At 35.3% G+C, this 15,055-nt stretch overlaps 1 protein-coding gene across 11 annotated transcripts in view; it reads right to left on the bottom strand.

Moving 5' to 3' along the window:
- LOC113965372 (sodium channel protein type 1 subunit alpha) overlaps nt 1-15,055 on the bottom strand; it is a 168,490-nt gene that overhangs the window by 86,756 nt on the left and 66,679 nt on the right. For 5 of the 11 annotated variants that reach the window (XM_027678693.1, XM_027678696.1, XM_027678687.1 and 2 more), the window contains exons 1-2: nt 3,603-3,951; nt 1,012-1,153 (exon numbers count right to left, since the gene is read on the bottom strand). The exons of 3 other annotated variants lie outside the window; for them this stretch is intronic. The gene's annotated coding sequence lies outside the window, so the exon portion shown is untranslated. Of the gene's footprint in view, nt 1-1,011; nt 1,154-3,602; nt 3,952-3,980; nt 3,999-15,055 lie in introns of those variants that run through there. 3 more of the 11 variants (XM_027678691.1, XM_027678688.1, XM_027678692.1) reach the window with 2 other exon arrangements.

The following is a 15,055-nucleotide window of genomic DNA, read 5'->3' as shown; positions in this document are numbered from 1 at the left end:
TTTGTCACTGTCCTGCTTCAGCATTTTTGGTGCAAACAAAGTTGTGTACAATCTAGAGAAACCTTTAAAATTAACCTTAGAAGCTGAGATGGCTGTAAACCACATAAGCAACAATGCAGAATAGTATGTTCTACATACACAAAAAGATTAAAGTGTTAACAGCAATAAATATATATATATATTTAATGGCAGTGTCTGAGATATATTTTATTTATCAAAACATTAAGAAATCTCCCTTGATTCCTTACAGTATCTCTTTCTAGTGTTCTAGGAATGAATTTTATGAATTACAGTGGGTGTGGAAAACAGCTAATGGAGTACTTCATCTAATATATAAAGGATGAGCCAACCAACTTCCTCCATGGACAAGCAGGTGAACATGATAATCCAGGGGACATTTTCTCCTTCTAAACTTGTGAACCAATTGTACTGCAGTCACAGAAGTGCTATACAGGTAGTTAAGGGTGGAAAAATATAATAATGGAAAACCAGAACCTGTAAAAATAGATGAACTGTAGCAACACAGAACAGAAGATTTCATCCAGCCAGTTTCAAGGAAAGTAAGGAAAACCTCTGAACAAAAAGAATATTAACTTTTTGCACAGGGAACAGAGCACATCTGCCAGCTTCTAAACAGATATCTTAAGAACAGACAAAGCCCATTTCTAAAGCAATAGATTTTTATCACATTTGGAATGTTTTTGTGTACTAGATGCAAATAAAAATTAGCCGTTCTGGACAAGGAAAGATCTGCATTTGTGAGCCCAAACTTACCTGGAAAGCTTGACAATTTTACTATTACAGTCTTACATTCAGATGTTACATGAGATAAACTAAAATGCAGATCTTTGTAGTCTTCCAATTTAGCACTAACTTAGCATATGATTATCATCACTCAACTACTCAAAATAGGCAGATAAAATCTGAGATATAAATACCTTTATAGAAAATAATAGTCTACTGTGTACTGCTATACTTTTTTACATTATGAATTACAAAAACTGGTCTTACCATTGTTTATGCTAGAAAAACTCTTCAAAAATAACCTATTTCACACACTTTCATATTGCTTCCATGCTTCTCAGTTTTAGTGTCATTTCCATGACTATGAAGAGAACAAAGTAACCCCCTTGCAGTACAGAAAACTCTAGTGCTGTGAGGAAAAGTGAAAAGTTTGTCAGAAACTCAAGTTGCAGATTGTGATTTGAGGAAATATACAGAACATTGAAAGCAAGTTAATGATGTAGCGGATTGGACAATTCCACTAAATCACAGAAAAATAACAGGAGGAGGCACTGACCATTAAGGGTCATTCTACATTGTAGTGGGTTCAAAACATACTTTACTGCTTAGATTCAATTTCTCAGACCCAAAGTGATACACCAGAACATAGGATATATAAATACACATAGGAAACACCATTTTCTAACACTTTCTATCCTACTGTAATATCTGAGCTTGCTGTGCTCAGAAGTACTGTGCGTGCCCTGCTGTGAACCATGATGCAAAAAATAAAAATAACACTTCCAGAAAATCACTATACATTTAAAGACAGTATTTTTTTTCTTCTAATTGAGTAGATAGGTTATTAATACTCCTTGAGTCTGTAAGAAAATACTTCAAGCACCCACACTTGAGATGGGATGGAACACAGTGTACTCATATATAATAGCGTAACTATTTTAGAACACCTCATGCAGCAAGAAACAAAGAATGTGAAGCACATCATTACAATAATGCATGGTACCTAGCAGTTTTGTTCTAAGTTCTATATTATTCTATTATTTGTTTGAAAGACATACTTTTGTATTTTGAAACATGAAAAGGTATCTATAAAATGTTATACAATGTAATGTACTGCATTGCAACAAAGGTGTTATCGAGATACCAAAAATTAGTTACATTTTCTTGATCCTAACTTTCACGATGTAATTAATGAAGGCACCAGCCTGGTATTTCTCCTGAATCACAGCACAGGTTTATATGACTGTCATTTGAAAAAAAAAGTAAATTAGTAACTGGTAAGGTAAGGCCAATTGACTGCTTGGCAGTTCTTTTCCAGAGAAAGAGAGTTTTCAAAGATTATAAGAAAATGATAAAACATCTCACTTCAGAAAAAGTGCTGAAATTAAATTCTATCAGTTATTTCTAGAACAATGTGAAGAACAGCTAATTTCCTGTGGGGAGGAAAATCACATTTAAAAGGCTTCCATTCTTTCCATCAAAATTAGTTTTAATCTGATATTAATTCATAAACTTATATTAATATCCAATCTTATTTTGACTTAAGGAAGGGACCCTGGTACTTACTCTTAAAGTGAGCAGTTACCTATTGGACATGAAAATTCTATAAATGCCATATTGTAAATAGACAATAATTTTGCATGTTTAATTTTCTGTTTTGACACTCATTAACATAATTCAATACAAACACCACTATTTTTAAGTTAATATTAAATGAAAGTAAATTAAATGGTAGTAAGCTGTCAAATATAATGCTGTCCAAAGTTTCTCTCCCCCCCCCTTTTTTTTTAAGTTTCCCTGTGTTTTTGAATTTATTAATGTATCTTAAATTTGTGTTATTTAATTTTTACAAATTGCTGACTCCCATGAAGGAGAGTCACAGTACCACAGAACAAAAAAGTTGCTGTCCAAGGTACTGCACATAAAGACAAGTGTTCCAATTAATCTTGCAAATGCATTAAAAGTATTTTCAGATTTATTAGGCAGTAATTTTCCTTAGCAAGGAAGCTAGCCTTGTTGAAATTCCCTACATGATACTGCAGTATCAGTGTTATGCTGTTACTTTCCAAGGCCTTTTCTGCTGCATTCCAGTATAATCAGACATTCCAGCACCTGGCAATACCCACCATGTATAATTCGTTTAAGGACAAACCTGTTCTATACTTTGTTATAGACTGATTTGCAGAAGGATTTAAATCCAAAAAATGTCTTTGAATTCTACATGGTGCATGAAAAAAAGCTACCCTCTCATACAAATCTAGCTCACATGCACTGTTCCAGCATTCTGCAGAGCAGTCACTAAATGTAATTTTATCTGCAGTATTCACCTTACATATCTCAGAAGCATTTGATTCACAAATTCATGCAGTAAATAGCAAATAGCATCCTGAATTTAATGGCTACTTCAGAAAATAACCACAGACTAGAAGAAAATTAAATACCTTTTTGTTTATTTTGTTTAGTTTAATAAAAGAAGCATATTTGTAATTTGCAAGACCAAAACAATGCAACAGCCAAGAACTGCAGTAAACCTCTCAGAGCTAATAGCAATATCCAATAACGTTTTCCCACACCATCTTCAAGTAAATGGATTTAATTCACTGCTTAATCAGTCAAATTAACACTAATCCCAATATGGTTAGAAAAGATGTTTGTTAAACAAACCCAATTTATGATTTATTTATTTATAAAGTGTCTTAACGCTGAGATGCCCAGAAGAAGTTCTACTCTGTTAATTCAATCATGCTGACAGAGCTGGTTTCACCTAGCAAATTATCTCTGCAGTTCACAGCATGGCTGACAGCAATCTGCATTGAAAAACAGCACAGTAACCATTTAAATCATGCAAAAACACTCACCCAAGAAGATGTAGCAAAGATCAGGATCCAGCTTCCAGACCCCATGAAGCTGAGGGAGCAACCCACTAGCTTGCCCAGGCCAGCAGTGTCTCTCCTACACTTGACCTAGACTGCCTTACATAATGAGGAATCAGTGCTGTATCCTGTGTGGAGGAGCAAGCTGAATGTCATCACTGGCAGAAGTAGGGAGAACTGGCAGCAGGCAGGCTGGTAGTTAGCATGGAGATCACGAAGTCTGCTTTCCCTGACTGTTCTGGGAGAAAACACAAGAACAGCTCAGAAATGCTGGTGTCATTCCTCCCCTGGAACGAATGACCGGAAGGAGCGAGGGTGTTACAAATGTGAGGCAGACAGCAAGCACTAAAGCTGCAGCTGTACCTGCTCTCCAGGCAGCAGAGTTCCCATCACACTGTGTCTGCAGGACTGCACAGCCACAGCTGATAGGAGAGCAACAGCAAGGCAAAGCAAGGAAGGAGAGACAGACTGCTCCTGCATACATTTGTCTATGTCTTACTGTGGTGAGTAGAAGAAAAGCAATGGTATAAGATAAAATCTGGGATTAATTTCCAAAGGAAAGTGTTATTTCCTCAAATAAATCTTACTGCATGAAGGTTAGTTTCTGGAAAATAACCATTTTTTACCTGCTTTACACGGTGTTACAGAGGTTAAGGTGCTTGTATTACAAAGATTTTATTTTTCAAGAAAATGATGGGTAAGATATATTCCTGTTGTGAAGATGTATACAGTCATTTCTGGTATTTCTTCGCCTTTTTTTTTTTTTTTAGAGAAGCATTGGTACATTTCTTAGCTTATTATTGTTTGGGTCATATCAGCACTTCCTCTGTGTAGGGCACAACAGGAGAAACAAGAATGCAGGCTTAGCCAGCTATTAGAAACCTACACGACCTTGTTTACAAAAAGCACTTTATATTAATTAAAATTACTTCATATTACTTGTATTTCATATTTTGTTTAATTTTAATACTTCAATAGTAAGTAAAGAGCCTTAAATACTGATAATGCATATACAAACTATTCTTGAATGAATATTTTGATTGATAGAGTTTCTCCTTACAAAAGAAGGCAAAGGTTTCACTAAGATGGGGCATGTGAAGTTTTCTAGTTCTGTTTGAGACAGTTTGATTAGGCATAATCAAGAGGAAATGCAACTGGACACAAAATCCTGTGGTAAAATTAAAAGACAAGTCACGAAAAGTTTTAGTCTCAAGGTGGAACACTGACTGGGTTTTACAGGAGTCAGGTTAGGTACAGGGACTATTATTCTTAGTTATGTCATTAGCTGAGTAAACATGACTCATGCTCTGATCTTAAATGGGAAAATCAAGGTGAATGTGAAAGGGATAGAAATAATCCAATTTCTTGTTTACAAAATCCATTTAAACTATTAGTTTTTTTTAAAGGTAACCATACAATGAATTTTCTATCAAATTCAATCAGTTAAAAAAATACTTTATTGTCCCTGGTTTTTGAAATATATATTGTCCTTGTCCCTTGTTAAATGCTTTCCTTTTTGTTTTTTTGAGTATTTTAAAAAAAGGCAAAAAAAAAAGGAAAAATATCAGAAGCATTTGATATAAAAGGCAGATACCTAATAAGACCCACAGCTAGTATATCCTAAGTTAAGTATAACGTAGAAACAAAACAAGTGTAAAGGAAATATAATTTGAGAATGATTTTTTAAAACAATTATTGCTGTATTTGAAATCAGTAACTTTTTCCCCAATCTTCACTATTTATTTACACCACTTCAAAAAATAACATTAAAAATACCTTGGTGCATTTATTTTTTTCACATATTGGTGTGGACTGTTAATGAGAAATCTCTATTTAATCTATATGTACCAACCTCTACTTTTGGTGTTTCAAGAGTTAAATGAGATTACTTGCTTTAGAAAAAATCTTTTTACATACTCGACCTGGGTTAATCAAGAGTTGAAAATCTCATGACCTCTATTAGGCTATGAAAGCATACGACAAAAGTTTAATTAAGTTGCAAAAACTTAGTAATTCTGTTGATCACGGCACTTCAAACAGCAAAGCAGCCAAACTACTCACCTAAAGCAAGCTCAGATACCTCCACAACCATGGCACTGTTAATACAGCACCAGGGCAATCTGCCTATAGATAACCAAAAGTTGACTGCATCAGATAGAAAAATAAAGAAAGTTCATAAGTAAACTACAGGTAAACCAACCCAACACACAGAGATTGAGCAGAAAATGTCACCTTGACATTTTAGCAAACTTGACTACCAACGTTGCAAAGGCAATATACAGTTTGCTTGATGTTACAGTTCAGGCAAATTTGTCTAAGTTTGATGCAGCTGATTCCATCTTTGGGCAAAATGATGAACTAGATATTCCTTCAAAGCTTTTCCAGTCTTCTTTTCTATTATACTCCCTATAAACTGTATACCCAATTGCAGAACAATGACTGCCTCATCAAAGTCTGTTGTCATGAGGATACGTAAACACAATGTAAAAATTTACAAACATTGAGCTATTGTTGTTCAAAATACACCTGAGAGCCATAACTTTTGCCTGGAGTATAAAAATTGTTTACTTCTCTTAGGTATTAGCCACCTTGCTCTTCCATTAAGCCACAGAACTTTTCAGTTTACAATAATTCTTATAAGCATTTTTCCTGTACATGAACTTGGCCTGATCTCCTGGCAACTCAAGATTATCTTAACACAAATTGATACAGAAATTGCTGACGTGTAGGACTCTCAGCAAAAGACCACTTCTGAGCCAGCTGCACTGGTAATGTGAGTAGTAATGTCCACTGCTTGACAGCGGTAAGAAAATAAGTCAAGCTTATATCACACTCAACCAGCAAATTAATTATTCTGATACCCAGCAGACAGAAAGATTTCTGTCAAAGTAAAAAAAGTAAATGCAGTTTGAAAAAATGTCTTTTAAAAATTGTATTTTTTTGCAAACAACTGTAGAACAAAGCTGCTGATTGGAAAAGAAGAATGGACTAGACGACCCCTTCGCACAAGGAGAGAGATGAAAATAGGCATATTTGGGGGTTTAATGTGGAGTTCTTCTCCTACACATGTGTTATGAAGCTAATGCCAATCATTTTTTTATGGAAGACTGTAAGCCTATGAAAAAAGTTTTTGAATTTTTCTTTTATGGAAAATCTGGCAGTAGAAGTTTACAATGTTTATCACTAAATTATCCTTACTGGCTGAGTTTATTTCAATAAGGTCTTTTCTATTCCATGGTGAAATGAAGGAAGCAGTATCTCATAGACACTACTCTTGCCAACAACCTTGAGTAAACAGGACAATTTTTTTTAGACACCTTGCTCTTAAGATGCCTTGCACATAAATAAATCATTACTTGAGGTTAGCTCATACTAAGCTAGATTCCATTTGGGATCTGCTAAAACATTAAAATGTTCTGGTATCACTGACTGGAGAGAGAACTACGATATCTTGAGGTACAGGTTTTTGGGTTTTTTCCATCCTTCTCTGACCTTTCTTTCTTTTCTCAAAATAATTTATCCCTTGTGTTCCTGAACAACCTGCACAATTGATTCATGCTGAAATGTGTAAACAGTGGCTCAAAGTCTTCAAAAAATAAATCCTTGTATTCAGACCTGATAACACATACTCATATAAATGGTGAAGGAGGGGGATTCCATAGAGGAGTCCTTTACTCCCTCTGAAGACTTTGCATGTGCTACTTCTGTAAGCAAAACCAATAAATGCATACCACATAACTGCTTTTTGAAACAGGTAGCAAAAGGTTTTGATTTTTAAGTATTGTCTGACAGCTCAAGACCTCAGTTTACATATATTTTTTATTATTTGACTCAGTCATATCACAACGAAGATCACTGGATGACTAGTCAAAGAGGAATATTCTTCTCCCTTAGTTGACTAAACTTCCTGGCTTCTGATTGATGCCAATATTCAAATAGGCAGAAGTATATTTCTAAATATTCTTTTACTCTTAGATGATACCTTATCGAAGTTGCAACTGAATTAAAGAGCATTCTAAAAGTATTTATATTTCCAAACATCTGAAATCATATGGTTTAGATGTATGGTTAAGATGTGTCAGTGTTTTCAAGTTTCCTTTCCTTAGTATTTCACAATATTTAATATTCTACATACTTACAAGAAGGTCCCTGATTTTCCTCCAAAAGATGACTTATTTCAGCAATGATAGATGAACACTGAATTCTCAAATTCAGTGGATACTCCACAGATAAGTATCACTGATTTTGTACTCACATCCAGTTCCTGACATACAGCAATATACATTATCCTAAAAAATAACTGAAAAATTATAATCCAATTAAGCATAAAATCTTTTTACAATTGAACTATGAACATTGAATAGGTCAAGGTAATCTTAATATTCATGGACTGGTCTTTCACTTCTCTTTGACATCTTTTCCTCCACAATAAAACTAGCAACAACAGTCTTTTTAATTTCTTTCCCAGATTTTTTGTAAGATTTAGAGGGTTGCCTATTGTACCTCTAAGAGTGCCAAGCCACTATTTTCGTACTTATCTCATAAGAAAACATCTGCTGTTTTGCATATTAATACTAAAAGAGAATGGCAAAAATAGAGGAAAGAAAAAAGTTAAGATGAAAAAGCAGTTAATTAACCATTTGATAAATATGTCTATTTATTTTGAGTAAATGAATGATCTTTATCAACTGAAAATAATTAGTACTGGCAGGCTTTACTGTTGAATTTTCATCTGTCAGTGATTCCAGAATGTTGAATTTAGAGTTTAATTATTTTCAGCATCTTGCTAAACTAGCTCTTATGAGCTGAAGAGCAAAAAAAAAAACCACACTTAGTTTTGGAGATAAAGTCATAAGTCACCCACCAGAACATTTCTAGAAATTGTAGTGGTAGTACCTTGAACTGCAAGCCATGGGTTATTGATGCCTAAGAACAGTACCAGGCAAAACAGATTTATGGTTCAGCATAATGAATGTACCATTAGCACTAAAAGCCATAAGGTGCCTTTTTTTTTTTTTCTCCCCCCCCCAACCCCTCCTAAGTAGCCCACAGCATACATCATTTGTGATATTGATTTAACACAGATGCAGAACTGGTGAAAAAAAAAATCTTGTAAGACCTACTGCAATGAACAAGTTTGCGAGACTGGTAATCCCCTCTAGCAACACATGAAGATACAGTCAGTACTGACTTTTAGCTAAAAGGCATAAATTCATCGCTTCAATTTCATTCTGGATTCAAGTAGCTTATTTTTGTCTTTCTTTAGTTGATATAGACCTAGACTGGTCAAACAAACTGTATTTAGCCCTCATTAGGTTTTAATCTCTTTTCAAGTCTTTGAAATGCCTATAGTACTCAGGGGGTGGGGGCAAGAATTTGGATTTAGTTCTTGTGGCAGGGTTCTTCATCCTGGAACGTGGTCAAGCAACTCCATAGGACAATGCCCTGCTTGTAAATCTATCAGTGGTGGGCTGGGAGGGGATTCCAAGTGCTGCTTTTGGTGTTGAATTATGCTAAACCACAGCATAAAACTATAGTCTGACACATCAACCCCAAGTCAACATCCTGTAGCGAGGTAAAGATTTGGGAGATAAGCTGCTAAGCTGACCTGGAGACATCTAACTCACAGTCTTATCATTTTATACTATAGAAGCCCAGTCCACATTCATTCGATTAGATTCTTCTAACATGCCATTTCTTGGAGTGTGTGGAGTTTCTCCCCTGAAGCAGGGACACTCCTTCAAGGATACTTCTTGAAGTTGAGTGAAAGAGAACTGCCTGCAAGTGTTAGTATGGTGAGTTACATTGATCTCTAATTAATTATTGGGTTTTTTTGCTTACTTCAATATAATTGCTTTAATATAGTGCACTATACTATACACTACTAGTAGTTTTAGCTTTTATGCTGTGTAGTAAATAATTCTGATGAAGATATTTTGTCTGATGATTTTTCATAATAAATAATTCATTTTATATACATACACCCAGTTTGCCATTTTTAATCCTGCGGGGCAAAGTTGTATTTAAACTATTGACAAAGTCTGGGTCTGAGGTTGGATCCAGCTGCACCTAGGCTCCTTTTTTAGAGGAGGAGTTTAGAAAGCACCTTGTGACTCAACAGGAGGGCTTCTCTAGAAGCTTGTGTCTCTGGCAATTTTTCAGGCCTCTAGCATTTGTAGCTGTTTTCCACAAAGGACTTACTGAGAAGTAATCTAAGCTCTTCAGGTTATGTATTCCACATCCAAATTTTGACCTTGCACACTAGAAGCACTCAAAGGCAAAATACTGTTCAGCCTTCACACTATGCAGAGTTAAATATGGATGGTGCACAGGTATCTAGGTCAGGGCATGGTTATTCTTTGTTTCTCCTTCACCAACCCAAAGATAAAGACTAGTAAGAATGAGACAAGTCTTTCAGGTCAATACCTTTGACATAAACATAAAACCTTCGTTCAGCACTGAAAGACACAGTGGTCCAACACACCAGATGTCCCAAATCTTTGTGAGTTGAGGGTAGTCCCTTGCAGAGCAGGAGGATTCAGGGGCTGTCAGTTATATCCTGCAGGTTCTGAGGTTCTTCAGTCCTTTGCTGACTGATAACCAGTTATTATTTATTTACATAGCAAGATACATCCTTGCCAACGCTCTTTATAGACTCAGATTTGCATCCACGTTTCACTTACACTTTAAGTGCTGCTGTGTCTAATGTTGAGCTTAGAAGCACTGCAGAAAAGCCTTAAAAATATATGAATACTATGTTGCCCAAAGAAAGTTCTAGTGAATTCTAGAATGCCTTGTTTTAAAAACACTTATTTTACCTGTCAGAATAAGTATTATTTTGGCCACTATTAATTGATCTTTCATTTAAGTAACCTCTCAACTAAAACCAATCAATTAACACAATAATTGCATAATCAGCAATAGTATTTTGAAGCTTACAGGACAAAGAGACATGATAGTCTGCATAATATTTGCTTATCTTGCTCATCTTTTTGACATAGCTGTCTCTTTTTCCTTCCCTTATGTGAGAAAGTAAACTGAATGTCCTTGTAAGTCACTGTGGCTTGCTTTCAGGCAGAGTTAAAAAAACCCCCAACAAACAAAACCAACCTAAGCAGTGCATAAAATGCCTTGTCATTAAATGATATTAGGTCTTCATGATAATCTCTTTCAAACTGATTTCACGGTGTAAAACAATGAGATCTCAGATCAATCTCTTCCAGAAGTTCCCCCTTTCTCAATCACTCCTAGTGGATCATTCTTCAAGATTCAGCTATATAAACTACAATCACAAGGTTCTTAGAGGTCAGTAAGGGAAAATAATTTTCTCTTCCTGTTTTTTCCAGGTCACCTCAGGTGAATTCCACAAATTCTACTGTTTATGGGACCTAAATGAGGCAAAATTCTTTCCATCATTATATTTACTTCTCTAACAGTTTTTAATTTTTATTGGAAGCTGTGGCAATGTGACCTTGGGAAAGACATGCCTCCACTCTTCATTCTTCAATTACTTACAGTGCAGTACTGGGATGCCTATCACTGTCCTGTCAGAGATCATCTTCTTCCCAGAACCAGTTATCTCAATTTATGCCTATCACAACTTGAATCATTGCCTGGCAAAATGCAGATTTTGGTCTCTCTTTGTCTAAAGATGGACTTGCAAAGGAAATCAAGCAATGCAAACCTCTCTATTCTTTTGCCCAGGAACAAATGGCTGAAGCCGCATGAAAGCTCCAGGTCTAAACAGAGTCATCTAGGAAAGAGATTGAGCTCTCTCTCACAAGACATGTCAGGATTTCTGTGCTACTCAAATAGAATCATAGAATCATTAAGCTTGGAAAAGACCTCTAAGATCATCAAGTCCAACCATTAAACATAAGCACCACTGTGTTCACCACTAAACCATGTCCCCAAATGCGACTAGAATAGAAATTAGAACAGAAACATTAATAGCACTTTCTGTCTATAACAACAGCTCTGCAGTCTCAAACCTTCCTCCAGGATTCCTATTTTGATTCACCAGCTTCCTGGAAACAGTGGGGTTTCCACTGGACTTTCATTACTCTCTTCTTGAAGACTAAGAGAACAGGATTGTGTAATTTTTTATTCCCTTTTTAACATTACATAATTGCTGCTCCTTTAACCTTAAGCCACAGCAGGGTTATCCTGCTATTGCTTGTGGGGCTATATTGATATTTTCATTCTACAACCTCTGCCCCCCTTTTTGTTACTCTGAGTCTGGTGGAATAGCCATGTCAGTCTAGAATTGGAGCAATACGTTACAATCTGCCATTGCTGAGAGCTGATCTTAAGCATTTTCAACAGCAGTATAGAAAGGAATGCTAATCTCTGATGAGTTTACTCAATTACAGCCATATTCAGACAAAGAAGTGATTTTAAGAAAAAAAGCTGGAAAATATAAGCAACATTTCTTCACAGAACTTCAGGCCTCATGGACTAGAATGCTTAGTCTGAGATTCATTCCACTGGATTTAGCTCAGTTACTCCTCTAATGCAACCATAATTTATTTATTTGGACTGAAATCAGAAGGAAATTAAGTAATTTGGTGAAAAAGGTCACAGAATGAAGAGAAAGAATTTCAGCAAATGCCTCTATGGGCAAGTGATTGCTAGGTGAGATGTGTTGAGGTGTCCTGTGCTGCAGAAGAAAGGAAGGGAAAAGCCCTTGAAAACCTTTCCCTGCTGATCTCAACGCTAGCCCCTGGCTCAAAAACCACTTTAAAATTGACATGAGGAAGATACAGCTGGCTAATTCCCACTAGTCCTTCAGACTACAGGTATATTCCAAAAACTATCTAATCTCCAGTGCTAATTTATACTTCTTCAAAGCAATTTAGAGAAAAAAGAATGAACAGAATATAGCTAACTAATTTATGCATCTTGGAGTTGTTTCATGACCTCTAAAGGACATAATTTGATTATAATAAAAATCTTAAAGCAGAACTGTTCTTATTAGTCATAGCAAAAACCTCTTTCAAGATGAAGGGAAAAGAGGAATTGCTAAGTTAACAAATTGCATGATGGAAGTGAACAATTTAAATTTGATGTGCTCTGAATCTGAATTAAAGTCCCAGACCAGTTTTATGTCCACTGCCTTTTGTATTAGCTGTTCCAACACTTATTTACAACAAACTGCATTTTAAAAGGTGAACTCCTCTACTATCAAGTGCTTGTTGTTAGGAGATATTATTTCATTGTCAGACAAGCTGAGGAGTCCTAGTGCAGTGTCTTCTCCAGCAGTCATGTGTGCTTCTCAATATTCTTTTCAGCAAGTTCATAAGCTGAGTTGCTTAAGTTTGGTTTAAAAGTCATTACCAGTCCCTCAAAACACTTTTGTGGCTCTCTCACAATTTGTTAATAGACCTTCAAACTCCTTCTTAAACAAAAGGCAGAATATTCTAAAGAAACTACATCAGTGCAACGTGTTCAAACTCATACTACACTCATGTCCCTGCTTCTACTTGCTGGTCTCTATTCCAGTCATCGCAGTATCACATAAATCTTTTTTCCCAGACCACTCACTTTGAGGTGGTTTTGACTTTTAAATATTTCATTCTCGTTTCATTTGAAAATTAACTTTCTTATCCCATATTCTGAAGTCCCAATTGTTGTACCTTGCATTTGACTATATTCAAATATAGTACTTTCAATTTGAATATTTAAACCAGACTACCCAGCTTGCCCTGAAATAGCAACCTTATTAATCTGGTTCTTTCTCCATGTCATCTGCAAACTTTACTATCAAAAACATTACAGACTGTTTGCATAACTTACAAAAATATTAGAACAAATCAAGAACCTATTCATAGAGGGTCTTTCCTAGAAATAATACCCCTCATATATCTTCTCATCAGTAGTATTTTAAAACCTATCAGCCTATCTTGTAGCCCATCTAATATGTTCTCTTACATCCAAACAAAGAGTTTAATGAATACATGATATTTAGTGCCTTAAAAAATCCCCAAAACAACTATGCTTCTACACTTGCCTTTTTAAATACATCTGTGATCTTTTAAAAAAAAATCCCACAAGATTTGTCTTTGGGCTGATAACCATAATTAGCACTTTAGTCTCTAATTTTTTGTTGCTCATATCCAAAGATCTTCACTATTTCACTTGGAACTGACATTCATGTAACTAATCAATAGTTCTTCAAAATGTCATTTCTAGTATTTATAAATTTGGAGTAAGATTGGCAGTCCTCCAGTGTTCTTAATGTCACATTTTCAGAAACTTGCTGTTAATTGTGCTAACAATAAGGGAATATTACTATTGTTCATCAAATTCTCTCTGATTAATCTCATTTATTTCAACTTTTGATATACAGTAATAAAATGGAGTCAATGCTTGATATGTCAACAGACAGCATTCAGAATATTAAAAATAATATATTGTTTCTCTCCTTTTCTTCTTGTTTGTCCTAATGATGTGTTGCTTGTCTTTCTTTTCACAAAGACTACTGTTAGTGCCATGAATAGAGTGTGAATTCACATGTTTACCTGTGGACTATATTAAAATTTCTGACAAAATACTTTGAGACACGCAAACCCTTTTTTACTGTAATTTCAGCACATATCTCTATTGATAAACTTTTGGGGGTCACATTCCTGCCTGTGCTCACTGCATGCCACCTCATTAGGAATGGTATAACTGCCTTAAGTAAAATGTGGAGGCTTCTTAAGATGACAATAGTAGAAAAGTATTTTCTGTACTTTTAGCAATATTTTAACTGAGATTTGAAACAGGAAATAAGTAGCAGCAGCAGGCCTGTGCAATTCATAATGTGGCTAAGACTTCAGGTAATTTGGAGTTAAATAATGCTTTACTGTTTCAGTTGTATTTGTGTTATTTTGTTAATGCTTCAATTTTTTAAATTTTCATTACGAATAATTTTTTAACAGAAGAGTTCTTTTCTAATCTAAGAAAAAATATGCAAAAATATTGTTCTGGATGTATTACAAGCACTTGATACCTGTTTTGGATGTTGCCACCATAAGCAATAGATGGTGAAATTTGGCAACGAAACTGAATTCTAATTGAAGTGGTTTTCAATGCACTCTAGCAGTCACAAAAGAGCAGCAAGTTGTTTTGTTGTTTTTTTTTTAATTTCCTCAAGTCCAATACACAACCAAGAGGTACGACAAAAATTCCTGAAGCCACACTAAAGCTACCCAGAACAGTATAAAAGGTGGTCTTCTTACCTAGATGCCATCATGCTACAAAGCACAGTTCCTCTAATGATTTAAAACACATCAGTAATGTTTACCTTAATTCAAAAGCCTATCTGCCTTGCTTTGAATACTTCATATTCAACAGGAGCTTGAAGTCTTAGAATCACTAGTTTCTTCGGCTGGGAATAGCCATTAGAACACACCAAGCTTATGGAACATTTCCAAGATTCCTTCAGCACGCTCCTG

This window comes from Neopelma chrysocephalum, unplaced genomic scaffold (assembly GCF_003984885.1).
Source record: "Neopelma chrysocephalum unplaced genomic scaffold, ASM398488v2 Primary Assembly neopelma1_44, whole genome shotgun sequence".
NCBI classification, from domain to species: domain Eukaryota; kingdom Metazoa; phylum Chordata; class Aves; order Passeriformes; family Pipridae; genus Neopelma; species Neopelma chrysocephalum.
This window is presented reverse-complemented; position numbering and strand designations above follow the sequence as displayed.